The sequence below is a fragment of a genome, unplaced genomic scaffold, assembly GCF_019419815.1.
Source record: "Pyrus x bretschneideri cultivar Hongxiangsu unplaced genomic scaffold, Pyrus_bretschneideri_v1 Contig5, whole genome shotgun sequence".
Classification (NCBI taxonomy): Eukaryota; Viridiplantae; Streptophyta; class Magnoliopsida; order Rosales; family Rosaceae; genus Pyrus; species Pyrus x bretschneideri.
In genome coordinates, this window is record NW_025999787.1 from 5,816,694 (window position 1) to 5,832,463 (window position 15,770).

A 15,770-nucleotide genomic window follows, 5' to 3' on the forward strand; every position below is an offset into this window, starting at 1 on the left:
GTGACAAGCTTAACAAAACAAAACCTCAATATTATCGTGCACAAATTGCCTTCCCATGAGCACATGTTTGACAAATTAGGGTTGTGATTAGCTTCCATGAAATTTCCGCGTAATTGCTAGCTACCTTCTTCGTCGATTTCTTGTTCTAAAAGCTTCAAGTTTAGGGAATGAACCAACAATAAACATCAAGTTCGCAAGTTAGATTTTCTTTCACGTGCACCTTGTAACCCTAGAAAAGGGTGGGGAACAAGAATCAAACTCGAACAATTTGTTAAAAAAAAATTATGATACCGTATTAGATCTTCGGTTTTGATGGATGAAGTTTCTAAAAAATATGTCGATAATATATATCAAACTTACAGTTAAATGTAGGTTGTGTCACATTTTGCAGAGACACCTAAATTATTAAGGTTTTTTAGATGTCTTTTTCTTTATTGTCGCTTTTTTATTTAAGAAAATTAAGATACCAATCCATTATATTTATTTTAGGCCGCTTTAAATCCTGATGAGTAGTGTTGTGGAAATTCCATTGGGTTCCAGGTCCTTGGGTGGCTGCATCCACACAGCGCCCAAACCAAGTAGGTCAGCAGGGACTATATGGTCGGGGGATATGCCACTACAGTCAACCAGTTCTCACAACAAAGATACATACCTGTAGATGTAGGGTAGGGGTCCTATATAATTGGTTATCTGGGTCCTCAACCTTTCAATACTACAACAACTACTCAATTGTCGTAACGTGCTTTTGTTATCTGGTGCTCCGACACCAGTTGTATACAATATTGTCTGATGTCGTGCTCACCGGTTGTATTTAAATTTCACTCGTGTTTTAGGTCCCGAGTGCCATTGGGCAAGAACCATGGCTCTTGCTCAATAAGGTAGGGCAGCACCAAAAGGCTTTGTTTCTTTCATTGACATTCTGTCATCTATCTAACTACTGGAACTTCTTTGTCATGTCCTCTATTATCAAACCCTAAATCGTTTTCGTTGACATATCTAATCAAGATTCCACACATGTTTAATTAGTATTATTTTGTGACTCCAAAAGCGATACGTAATTTTTTGGCCTTGCATGCATATTTTCAAACGTCTGGAATTTGTTAAGCCTCCTGCCCTGCCACTTTATGTTGTGGATTGTCAATTGGTGACTTTATCATTTACAAGATTCCAACAAGTTAATTTTCTAATAATTTTTTATTAAAAAATTAGAACTTTGTGTTATTGGATGAGTTTATTTTGATGAATTTTTTTTTTTTTTTAATTTCGGCCGATCTCCCATGATATGATTCATGGCTTCGTCAATGTCTAGCAATCAACGGTACATGGCCAAAACATCCCACTTTTCATAAAAATAAAAAATAAAAATAAAAAGTAAGGCATTTTAGCCAAAATGATCTTTGAAACTGTCGTAACTCCTCACTTCAGTTCTTATGATTTGAAATTGTTAGAAATGATCCTTGAGTTTGTCCACCATCAATCATTTTGATCATTCAGGGAAAAATCTCAATTAAATAAAGATCAAAATGACAAAAATACCCTCAATTTAATAAACAATGGGCCAAAATAATTTGACAAAATTTGTGGGTATTTTTGTCATTTTGGTCTTATTTAACGAATATTTTTCACGGAATGATCAAAATGATTTACAATGAATAAATTTAGGGACCACTTCTATCAATTCTAAATCTCAAGGGCCAAAGTAAAGAGTTTTGTCAATCTCAATAACAATTTTGGCTAAAAAACCAAAAAGTAATATTTTCATGCGTTGAGTATTTTATCCTAATTTTTCTCTTCAAGTAGATACGGAGAAAAGAAATATGTACCCGACGCATGGAAGTTCTACTCTTAGTTTTGATCGTGATGAACTAATTATTCAGAGACAAAAACATGTGAAAAGCAAAATATAATGTTTATAACCACTAATCACATAACAACTACAAATAAAAGCAATAAACGATACAAAGCCAAAGTACCCTCAGAAACAACTCTAAGAAATTGAAATACAAGATAAGACTAAGCAGATTTTGATCCTGCAAAACTGGCCTAAAATATGAGCCATGCAGGAAGATAATGTAACACATGATCAGGTTTGATTTCTACATTTAAACTTGCCGAATTTCTTTTCTTCATGGATAAGTTGGATGGAAAAAGATTCGAGGCACGAACCGGAGAAACAGTGATGAATACAAAGCCCATCTAGCCATCTGATCATTTGCATCAGATGCCAGAATTGGCATCAGAGTTGTAGGCACTTGGTGGTGGTGTTACTGAGGCAGAGTCTCGACCACCTTCTTCTCTGTTTTTTCTCCGAGCTCCCAGTTTTGAGGCCATCTCGACCACCTTCTTCTCTATTTTTTAGCCAAAATAATCCTTGAAATTTGCATCATACATCACTTTGGTCCATGAGATTTGAAATCAATATATAGAAGTGGTTCCTAAGATTGTCCACCATCAATCATTTTAGTCATTCCGTGCAAAATTATGTTAAATAAGGATTACAATAACAAATATACCCTCAATTTAATAAATAATGGGCCAAAATGATTTGACAAAAATTAAGGGTATTTCGGTCATTCTATTCTTATTTAATGGAGATTTTTCAAGGAATGACCAATATAATTGATGGCGGACAATCTCAGGAACCAATTCTACTTATTTCAAATCTCAGGGACCAAAGTAAGGAGTTATGCAAATCTCAGAAACCATTTTGATTAAAAAAAACCTTAAAAATGAAAAATGGGTGTACAAAAAAAATTAATTCAAACAAAGTAAAAGAACGGTATTGGTGGCCACTCAACATTACGGTATGGTGGTATTCCTTTTCACTTGGAAGTGAAAGGTCTTAGGTTCGAATTTTGTGGATAGCGAATTCGATACCAAATTAGGCTGCCCATTGTGTGGCTTAGCCGAACTCCTTCTCCCTTTAATGTAAAAATATTAATGTACTAAAAAAAATATTTGTAAAAGTTTAATAAATTATTTTGAAAATTCAAAAAGTAAATTACATGTCCAGATAAACAAAGATGTCCAAAAATGAAACTTAAAGCATACGTAGAACCACTACTAGAAAAAATGAGATTTTGATTGGTTTGGGGCCTTGGAGATGCCCGTTAGGTCAACTAGTTCTCACTTCGGCGCCCACATACTCGTATAAATTAACAGTGGGGTCATGGGTCTATGGTCGGTGCTCTCGTGGTAGCCTTAGTTTTCAACATTGTTTCATAGTGTCACTTTACCCTAGAGCTATTTTAAAGATCAACTTACATAAAACAGATTTGTCGTCATTATTTTAAAGATCAACGTACATAAAACAGATTTATCGTTATGTGAAGTTTTAGTTTAGGGAGTTTTAACGAAAAACTCACGGTACTGTTCATTTTAACGAAAAACCACATTTTTACACTAAAATGTCAATCTTAGTACTATTCACTTTACCCTTTATTTTATCCTTATCATTAAAATTTAAAATTTTTAAATCATTTTTATTAGTTTTCTTTTTAGTTTAATAATAAATTATCATAATTAAGTCTGTTGACTCATGTCAATGCATTGCATTACCGGATTCGGTAATAATGAACTCATTTCTCATAATTATGGGGCAATGACTTTAATTGGTTTGGTTTAATTTGTAAAGATTGTTTTCAACATGAAGTCTTGTCAATGTACGGAGTGTCCCTACTTCGCTTATGTTATTTTAATATTTTTCTTCGAAATTGACACTTGGAGGAAGTTATTCAGCACTTTTTTTTTATTTGGTCAAAATTCAGCAATTTTTGAAATACAATTTTATATTGTGCTACTCTTTTCTATACAATCGATTAAAGTGGAAGAATTAAATTTAGGAACTAAATGTTATTAATCATTTTAGAAAGAAGTGCAGAGTACCTATTTCTTTTACCTATTTTAAAGTGCAATGCTTTTACCAGTATTTTTTTTGTTTTTTTACGATGTTAAGAAGATCAAATTGTTAAACTAAATTTTCAAATTAAATAATATGTCACTAATAAGAAATAAAGACGTTAATTAACGTTAAGTAATAATCTAATCATCAAAAACATCATACGATTTACAAAATTTAATTTATAAATTTGATCTCTCTAATATTACTCTTTAAATATGAGCATGTAAATAGAGTTGTGCTATTTACACATCTTTTTTTGGCTTTCACACATCATTGCTAAATTTTGTCCATTGATCTTCTTTAATTCATTCGATCTGACAATTGAAAATTAAAAAGTGTATGTGAAAAGTAAAAATGAGTGGTTGGATAGCACGAGTGAGGATCTTCGCTGAATCCTCTTTGTAAGGATTCCGGGGATCCTCAAATCACATCCGTTCATCGTACATCGTGTGGTCAGAAATTATTGTAATTTTTTTATTTAAAATTAAATATAAATAGTACCTGACGAAAACTGACTGTACGATGTACGATGACCGAATGTAATTAGAGGATCTCTGAAATCCTCATAAAGAGAATCCGACGAAGAACCTCTCTCGGATAACACGACCCTATAAATAACCAAAACAATGCACCATGTCAAGATGGTGGCCCTAAAAAGGAAAAACTGAAATCAGCAAATAAGCCCCACTTTGTGTGAGCAATTTCCTGTGCTTGATGTATAATTTGTACCATAAACTAACATTGATAATGAAAAAATTTGTACCATAAACTAACATTGATAATGAAAAAATTAATCATTGGTGGTACTATAAACCAAATTGAAAATCTTTTTTGTTTTTTTGCAATTTTAAACTTTTTTAAACTCTCATTTGTTCTTGTTGACAACACAATTTTAGTAATCGGTATAACAGTTCATTACTAGTTAATATTATTATTGTCTTCAACTTAATTGTGTATGCAATCTAGTTGGTGTGCGGTTTTGAATAAAAAAATATTAATGAAATGAACGGTGAAATCATCGGAGTTAGGCTTCCGCGTAAACATTCTTTTGTTAGTGCTTGAAATTATTGTTGTCTGCCAATCGTCTAACAATCAAAGTTATGCATAATTTACTATCCGGTACTATGGTTTTATGATATTCCTCTTCACTTTAAATGAGAGGTCTTAGTTCAAATCTTGTAGATGACAAATTTGATATCAAATTAGGTTCCTCTTAATGTAAAAATATCAATATACTCAAAAAAAAAGTTATACATGATTTGTTAATGGTTGTACGTATTCAAAGTTTGCTTTTAAATTTTATGTTGATGATAACGAGGGACTTAGATTAAGATAATTAGGTTTTATTTTACTTATTTTTGTTTTTATTTATTTATTTATTTATTTATCATGCATGCATGCATGGTAGATTAGTGGGACGCGCTTTTGCTTGCCCTACAAATTGACACAATTTTGCATCATCACACAATTTCTTGTGCCAAACTCTTTGAAATCGAATATTTTGCGTCATCTCACAATCGTCTCACAACCCCTCCTGCCATTGATGTAGTTTTCTGTCTCAGACCAAATGAAGTGATTTGTCATTGTTTACATCATTTGATTGAATTTTTCAAAAAATGCCAAATGACCCAAACAGTGTTCGCTGACATTTTTCTATCTAGTCCTCCCACACATTCATTAATTTAATTTGGAAATGTTACTAATTCTTTTTATACGTCTCCGATCTTTCCCCTCTCCCATCTTCCACCTCCATGGTTTTCTTCCTTCCTTTTCCTGCCCTTTGAATTTGGCTCTGGTTTTCTTCAACCCCATATATTTTTGGATATGTAACCACAATCTATCAATGCGTTTCGACACGATTCCCTTGGAAAGTGCGTAGAGTTTCGGCTTGGGTGTTCACACCATTACCTCCCATGGATTTTTCTTTGGTGGCTCTGTTGTCTTCGGTGGATTTGATGCTAATGGGTCATTCTCACTAGCTTCCTTTGGTTTGTGGTTGTGGTTCCAATTTGCATGGTGCTTTTTGGAGGATGTTGGAGTGATCCCTTTCATCAATTATGCGAAGTTGGAAGGCTGGACCTATGGAGTCTGTGCGGAGATACGGTTTCCGACGGGATCTCAGAGATACTTCAGCGGCGGCTGTTCTTGCAGGAGTAGGGTTCGTTGTTTGGTTTGTCTGTTTCTGGGCTCAAAACCTTTGTTTGGACTTTGTTTTGGGGGTCCATATCTTATTTCGTATTTCTCTTGTAATTGGCCCTCTTTCTTTGTAACTTTGGTGTGTTGTTGGTAATGTTATTACCTTTCTTCCTAAAAAAAAAAAAAAAAAAAAAAGTGATAGATGAAAGCATGACTTTAGCTTTTGTATGATATGGTGAGGTTAAAAAGTATTTGGAACATGTAGAATATAAGACCCAGCCAAATTATTGGTGTGTCTAAATAGGAATGCATCTACATCTGGATAAAAAGAAATATATAAGTAAAGAACAAATGAAAATTGATCAAAATGATTATTATTATTTCTTTTTAATTTCAATTGTTGAAATGATAGTTTTTTTAGTATGTCGTTGGTAGCTGATCTAGCTTGATTCGATGATGGTTGTGGACTCATGGACATATCTGTTATTGAATCGTCTTTCGCGGCCAAGTATGTAATGGAGACACCTTGATTTGGTTGTGACTGATGCAAATCCGGTTGCAAAGGGGCGAGATTTGTGCACCTTGCTTTGTCGTTGTGGAGATGAACTGACGATGGTTTTCTTCTCAGCTTAGTTGTGTTTTGTGTTTGTGTATGTTTGTGCCACCTAGCGGTTTGTGTGGCCTCACATCTTTGCGATGACTTTGTGTGTTCCTAGGTTTTGGATATGTCACCATTGATTTATCATGTTGTGCATGTTATCGCTATTTTTCTTAAAAGAAAACGTTATAGCCTCCCATAATACTTAAAAATTATTGGTGTTCCTTTTTGTGAACTAAGAAGAAATTAACTAAACCACACTTCTCTTTACACTTTAATGTCTCCTTCATTACTACAATTATAATCCCACATTTCTTTTATGCACCTACGGACCCTTGTTGCTAAATTAAGTTCCTCCCTATTTGTTATTTTGATTAATTAACAAAATCCAAGAACTTTTTTTTTTCTGAATTAATTAGCTCTTAGTTTGTTGGAGGCTTCCCTTAAACCAAACCCTAGCATATACTATATGATGTGGGATTGGGTCAACTTTGGTGGCGGACGTCAGTTTCGATGGTTGCACTTTGAAAGGTGCATCTCTTTCTATCTGAAAAAAGAGGCATTTCATCTCATCAACCTAGCTAATTGGATAACACAAATATATGCAACAAATAACTAATTGGATAACACACAATTATTATTGATAAGATTCGTACTTTTTATATGCAAAACATGTACGTAAGATTCCTACGATATATAAGAAATAATACGAAGTGCTACCAACAATATTACGCGTCATTTGATTTAACGATTTTTTTTATGCCATGTCGATGTAGTGCATAATGATTATGGTATGTATCGATGATAGGACTTAGTTAGCTTGTTTTCTTGTATTTACATAGTTAGTTTATATTTATTATAGTGATTTAAGCTATCTTCATGTGTTTGTAGGTTTAAATGGCAAAAGAGGCAAGAAAGTGCATTTTGGAGCTATTTGGAGCAATTTTAGGCTTGGAATGGATAGCTTGCATATGGAGAAAGGTGGATGAACAAATTTGAAGTCAAAAGAGGCTAGGAACATGCTACAAATCTGGAGAAACAAGTTCAAGACAAAGAAGATAAGGAAAGAGCAAGAAACATGGAACATTATCCAAACAACCTTATCTTAACCAAACCTTATCCAACCTTATCTTATCTTATCATAACCTAATCTTGTTCCACCTTAATTCCAGCTGCAAAGAGGACTTAATTTCATATTAATTCACCTAAATATCAAGTTCTAGAAGCTCTATCCTTCTCCTACATTGGTGTTGCACCCTTAGCCCTTGTTCTTCTAGAAACATGCCATAATACCCTTTCTAGAAGCCCTATTCCTGATCCTAATTGTATGCCGCACCCTCTCCCTATCCCCCTTGGTTTCTACCAAACCCTAACCTTTTTCCCTTAGGATTGAGCAATCCTTTTCCCTTCAGAAATTGTGCAAAACCCTAGCATATAAATACATGTTTCTGCCGCAGAAAATGATCCATCCATTAACTCATTCAAGCATTCATTCATTCAATCATCTCACACCACAATTCACACCACATACACCTAAATCTCTCTAGTGCCGCATCAAGGAAGGAATGAGAAGAAGAGTGTCGTACCTGGCACCATCCAAGGGAGTGTCGTAAGCCTACTTTGGAGTGTTGGAGCGTTTCTGGGTTCTTTCTATCCTTAGTTTTAGTTTGATGTTTATTTTAATTTGGTTTTCAATTATGATGAACATGAGGAACTAATTTCTTTATAGTTGGAGGTGAATTCGAAGCCATGATTATATGTTTTATATGAATTGATTACGTCCAGTTATTGTTTCTTGAGTCTTGAATGTGATTTGCTTATCTGAGTTATCAAAACTTGTTTATGTATGTTGATTGAGGGTCAACACTTAATTTGCATGCATGAATTTGATGCTAGAGTATAAGGAAGTTTCACCTAATCGTTATGAACTTATATTCACAAGTAGTGGAAGTCACTAGTCATGATTGTGTTAAGTAAATTCTTGGCATGAGTATCATGCTTTTCATAGTTACGAATACCTCGTCAATGCTTATGGTTTTCAAAGAACTTAGTGACCTTTGATATGTCTTTCTATCATGCTTTTCATAGTTAGGGAACTTGATAAGGATAATTTGGTTGCGATGTGTATTCCATCCAATTCAATGAGTTAAGGAAAATCTGATGGTTAATTTGTGCTATCACGGTTAACTTGGGGTGTTGTCATTCATAGTCTAAAGGAATAATAACTGGAAATTGGTTTGTATGCATATGTTATGTGTGGAGAAGGACCCTCTAACTAGCCTTTCACCCTTTTCAATTCACCAAATTCGTTTTTATAAAGTGTTTTATGCAAAGTTTCTGTTTTAAGTTTTAAATTCGTCAAAAACAATCCCCCTTCATTGAGTCTTGTTATTTGAGTCAAAATCTGTTTTCTTTTAGTCTCTTGAGTCAAGTTAAGTCTTATTTTCGTAAAAATCACTTGTTAGGTCTAGAATTGAGTCTTTTTTTATTGTTTGTTGTTGTTTTGAGTGTTTTGAGTTAGTTTTGAGTCTATAGAGTCTAATTTAGTGTTTTTAAGTCTTATTTGTGTTGATTAGCATCTCTAGTTAATCCCCAGTCTAGAACGATCCTTACTTACATATATACTACAATTGTTAACATTAGGTTTAATTTGTGTGTCAAGTTAATTTTCACATCAATCGATCTATAACATTTTGCTAGGATTAATAACCTTATTAACTTGAAATATACAAGAATAACTTACACAAGTTTAAATCTATATTCATCTCTTTTCCCAAATCTGATCAGTTGACGAGTTTATAAGAAGGGAGGAGTACAGTAAATCCGAGACATGAAAGTTTTTCTTACGATCAATGGATCAATTTGTTTTCATTTACTACATGTAGCTTGTTTGCAATTTTCTTGATATATCCCTCTCACCTCAACTCTAATTGGTATCATGAATGCTAATTTGTTCTTGGCCTAGACTTGATTTTGTCATCAATGTCAAAACTAGAATACATAGCCATTAATGTTAACTTATTAGGCACTACTTGAGATGTGAGATGTGAGATTTTGTGCCCACAGAATCTAGTATCTCTTGACCTCGTTTACTTTCAAATTCCTCTTTTGAGTGCGTAATGCAGGTTGAAGAGGGAGGGACGCGGTTCTCATATAGGATAATATAATATAAACTAAACGTAGCAAAAAGTTTTTGGCTTTGATCGTTGAGATTTGAAATCGATAGATGTCACGTCATGATCTGCGGATAAGGACCATTCACGAGCTAGGGTGTGAGCCATATCTTAGCTATAGAAATAAATTCTACAACCAAGATATGGTGGAAAATTAAAATAAAATTATTTGGTACTGATTACACAATATATCATATAACAAAATCGTACATAAAATTTATTGAATACGCAGCGGAATAACTATAGTGCACAAATTAATTCATAACAAAAACTACCAACAAAATAATAAGGGTAAATTACATAATACCCCCTCAAGTTTGAGGTCTGTTACAACCCCATACAACATCTTTAAAACATTTCACTTTCATACCTCACCTACTATTTTATTTCAATATAGTACCTCCGTTACATTTTCCATCCATTGATCCGTTAAGAGCTGACGTGATTGCCACATTTGTACCATGTGGCTACCACCTGTGTGCCATATGGCAAAAAAAAATTTAATTTTTTTTTTTTTAAACCTGAATCTTCTCAACCAAAATAAAATAAAAAGAACTCAAAAATGCAGAACTCAGCATCGAACACTCCACCCCGTAAAAATTCCAACATCTTCCTTTTATTCCCCACAACCCTAAATTCCCTCCAAAACCCCTCAACCCAAACCCTAATTCCTCCCCCACATGAAGAAAATCCCAGTCCAATTCAATCCCAATTACCTCAAATCCCACCAGAGAAACCCCAAATTATGGTTCCTCAATCCCTAGATTTCCCACGCCTATGTTGCCTACACCTTATCAATCTTTAGCCTTCTCCCCCATCCCCTCTATGAATGACACTCTCTCTCCTCCGCCATCCCCCGGCGATGGCACCGATACCTACGAGGCATGGTACGACAACATCCAATACCTTTTCAACATCTCCGCCATTGGCTTCTTCTTATGCGTCTTCTTCTTCATCTTCATCAAGCTCCGAATTGACCACCGCCGCATGCCCGCCCTGTACGCCCTCATCACCAAGCTTCTTGCAGTGTAGCACGTTACCTGTCGAGAGATTGTGCGCCACTACGGCGCTGACGCCACCCAATTTCTCTTGATTGAGGGTGGAAGTTGCGGGTTTCTGTTGTCCATGGTGGTTGGGAGGCTTGGCTCGGGAGGGAGAAGAGGGGTTGCAGGGAAGGTGGGGTGGGTTCTGTGTTTTTCTTTTTTTTTTTTTTTTTTTTTTTTTTGTTGAGAAGATTCATGTTTTTTTTTAATTAAAAAATTAATTTTTTTTCCACATGGCACAGAGGTGGCAGCCACGTGGTACAAATGTGGTAGCCACGTCAGCTCTTAACAGATCAATGGATGGAAAATGTAACCAAGATACTATATTGAAATAAAATAGTAGATGAGGTATGAAAATGAAATGTTTTAAAGATGTTGTATGAGGTTGTAATAAACCTCAAACCTGAGAGGGGTATTATGTAATTTACCCAAATAATAATTATATTGTGACAATTCTTTCAAATGCATGAAATATATATATATATATATATATATATATATATATATATATATATATGCTAGTGAGATGCATGGATGTACTCACTCCCTTCTAATCCCATCAACACATACCTAAGGCACCCAAGCCTACACGTCCCATACCATGCTTATACCACTTGGCTCCGAATACCTTATAATATGAGTTAACTCCTATTCATCCCTTAAACCCAATTTTCAGAATTAAATTCTCGATTTCCACTTTATTATACAGGCACTTCCCCCGACGCTTGACATATACAAGGTTCATTATTTTATATTCAAGGCAAACTTCAGCCCTTGAATATCCTCATAACTTAACTCTTTACACAAGTGAGCACTTGACACAACACAACTCTTTTTTTTTCTTGTTTTGCAATGCATATGTGTATGCCATGTAACAAGGATATCATTAATGGTAAATTACATTTTACCCCCTCAGGTTAATATCGATTTCAATTCCTTACAACATCTTTAAAACATTTCAATTTCATACATTTACTTATCATTTTATTTCAATTTCATACATCTGTTAGATTAAGTGATAATGTGGCTGCCAAATTTATGCCACGTGGCAAGAATAATAATTTTTTATGCATTTAAAATATTATAATAATTTATCCTATTAGAAGAAAAAAAAAATCCATGTTTTTCCCCGAGCACACCCCATCCCACCCCACCCCCACCTCCCCCGCAACCCCACACTTCCACCCCACCCAAAACCCACCCTCGGGCACCGGATTATGGACTTCCGAATCCCCGGAAAGGGGATTCGTGACCGACTACTTCTATGATCTCAAGCATGCAGAGAGTGTGACAACACATCCCTAAAATTTCGTTTTTATTTATTTTAATCTAGGAATTGACGAAAATGCCCTAGAGGCAAGGAATTTGACTTCTGTCGACCACCGTCTAGAGGAATGTATGACTTATTCTTTAGGCGTATTTGTGTAATACTCGTTGGTACAAACGCATAAGCGAAAACCGTTCGCTTGTTCGGATTATAACGGTATAGTTACGGACATTTGAAGTTGTTTCACTAAATTATAGATTTAAAGGAAAAAAACTCCCACCATGTGGGAATCATAACCAATCAAAAATCAGGAAGAGAGAAAAAAAATGAAAAGGGGAAGCTCCCCTTGCACCGCACACCCAACCTAACCAATTCTGGCGATTTTTGCCATTTATCCATTAAACCACCACCATCCAAGACCTGCAACCTCTTCCACAACTTCCCATCTACCATCTCCACCTAAATTTGAGGATTTTAAGGTCCAATTTCGTGTAGAACCTCACTGGAGCACCAAAGGTGCTCGATGGTGATTCCTTCAATCCGGTGAGTTTCACTACCCATCACCACCCTTAATCAACTTCCCTTGGGCCCAGAAACAAGACCCAACCAATGGTAGAGAAGTAGGAACACCGAGGGAGGAGAGTCGAAGTTCACCTATTTTAGGGTTCGAGGGAGGAGAATCGAAGTTCACCTATTTTAGGGTTTTAGTGAAATTGGAGCCTTTCTCGACCAAATTGGACTTGGTCAAAGGTATAAAATTTACTCCATTCTTTGAGATCTTCATTTCTGAAAAATTTGAGAATTTTTGGAGATAGTTGAATTTTTCGGCGAATTGGGGCAGCTAACCGCCGTGTGCGGCGGCGCGTGAGCCGAGTCAGCCCCTGACCTTTCTAAGCTAAGTTTGACACCCCAATTCCATAGGTGAAGTCTGATTGATGAAATCTCATCGTTTGAGCATAGTTTTGATAAAGATCGCTACTTGAAAATTATGTGAGTTGACGATCCGACCGTTGGATCGTCACCAAACTTTAATACATTATAGCATGTAATATTTGAGGGTATTCAAAACTTACAGATTGGGAATTTGAAGTACGGATCTTCCCGAATTAGATTTATAAGTGCGTAAAATAAAACGTTGACCGCCACCTGAATTGGCAATTGGCGGATATCCAACCGTTGGATTGTAATGAAACTTTAGTATGATGTTTTAGAAGCAAAATGTGGATCTTTGGAGGTTATGAATAGGAAATCTGAGATGCAGATCTTTCGGATTGAGTTACGTAGGGTTGTGGACCCTACCGTTGATCTTTGATCGACGGTTGACTTTTGGTCAATGAGTCTCAAATCATTCTAGAATGTCATTGGGATGTGTTTTATGTAAGTTATGTGTCCTATTGATAAGAGTTCTGAGACGTGAGTGAATAATTGTTCTAGGTGAGAATCGTTCGTGACGTCTCGATATTCGTGCTAGGAAGTCATAGCGTGGACCTCAGGTGAGTGAACCTTTTCCTTCTATCATATGTATATCATTGATAGTTCCACAAAACGCTTTTCAATTGATTTATGCATTTTATGCCATGTCATATATATTTGTATATTCTAAAATACTATGATATGGTTGAGTTTTAGATTGCATTATGGTATAACCATAAACATATTACCTACATATAATTGTTGTGAATACCTTGAAGTGCTAAGGTGAACGCATGATGTACAGGTAAGTTCAGGTGAGCTTATAGTATTATTTGAAATGATTGAGTTAGGGCATGACTATATTAGTGTTTTGTGCAACTCTGACACTGTCGTATAAGTTGTAATAATAGGCAACTCCGATATTGCCGTACAGGTTGCAATGATAGGCAACTTCGACATTTTCGTACAGGTTGCAATGATAGGCAGCTCCAACCCTGTCGTACAGGTTGCAATGATAGGCAGCTCTGACACTGTCGTACAGGTTGCAATGATAGGCAACTCCGACACTGTCGTACAGGTTGCCTATGAGTCGTACAGGTTGCATTAGGGAACTCCGACTCTGGTGTTATCATGGATTGATTTATGAGTCGTACAAGTTGCATTAGGCAACTCTGACTTAGGTGTTATCATGGATTGACTTATGAGTCATACAGGTTGTTGCGTTCAGCGGCTCTTCGATTTCACTACCACATCGTCGATATATACTTCTATGATCGTACTGATCAAATCATAGAATATCCTATTCATAGCTCGTTGGTATGTGGCACCGGCGTTCTTGAGGCCGAATGGCATGACGACCCATTCGTATGTACCGAGTGCCCCCGGGCAATGGAAAACGGTTTTGTGAACGTCAGCTTTAGCGATAAAGATCTGATTGTAGCCAGGTTGGCCGTCCATGAAGGACAATATTCCATGATTGACTGCAACATCAATTAACAAATCTGAGATCGGCATCGGGTATTCATCCATAGGAGTGGCCATATTCAAATTACGGAAATTGATACAGATGCGTAGAGTGCCATTCTTCTTAAGTACTAAGACGATATTGTCGAAAAGGCTAGCGCTTGTCATAAGGCTGACTTTTAAAAGTCGAACTAGTTCATCTTTCATGTTGAGCTATACTTCAGTCGAGAATCAGCGAGGATGCTGTCGAAAAGGCTTACAACCAGCTTTGATGCATAATTCATGTTCAACGAGGTTCTGATCGAGGTTCGACATCTCATGGTAACTCCAAGCAAAACAATCTTTAAACTCGTGTAACAATTGACAAAGTTCGGTCTTCATGGAGTGAGGTAACAACACACTAATGCATAATGGCCGAGGGTTCTTAGCCATTCCAACAGTTATTTCTTCTAACAGATCCATGACTTAGGGTCGACTATCTTCGAGTTCGGTCGGTACGGCCTGAACTTTATCTAACGATAATACTGCGCCATTGTCTCCCTCAGCCAAAAATTCGATTAAGTTTATGCCCAAGTGTGGATGCTTGGAAATAGCATACCAATAAGCCAGCAGATGTTCCATGGTAGATGAAATCGTGGCCCGACGCCTTTCTTGTTAGGTATCAGTCATTGCTGTTGATAATTAAGTCTACCAAGCCAAGTCTCGCTGAATCCTGGTATACAGTCTCGACACCTACCTTGATAGCTTTCTGAATTGAGATTTGAGTCAGTCGTCCGTCCTCGTTGAAACCCTGTAGGGTAATATAGCCAATGTGATCGTCATAACAGCGGGCCTGAATCATGTTGGTCTCGAACGACTGATTATCGGCTGGGTGAACCACAACCGATTTGCAGTCCTAAAAGATGAGGACCTGGTATAGCGACGAAGGAATGCAACTCGTTTGATGAATCCAGTCACAGCTGGGTGAACCACAACCGATTTCCATGTTTTCAAGAACTGAAAGACCTATTGTGTCCTGATCGTCTTCCTCCGGGTGATCAAGGGCAGTATCATGCTTCTAAGCATTCTTGTCATGGTCGTCTTCTACCTCTTCGGATGCTTGCTCTTAGGGAATGACACCTAAACCTGGTTCATTATGGTTGTCGTCTTCGAGGATGTTCGATGCTGAGGTTTTCCTGCAACGTTTTACGGGCTCATTCTTTATAGGCGACTCAAGCGTTCCTTGTGTCTAGATATGCATCTAAACGCGTCACTTTGAATCTAACCTTCAAATTCT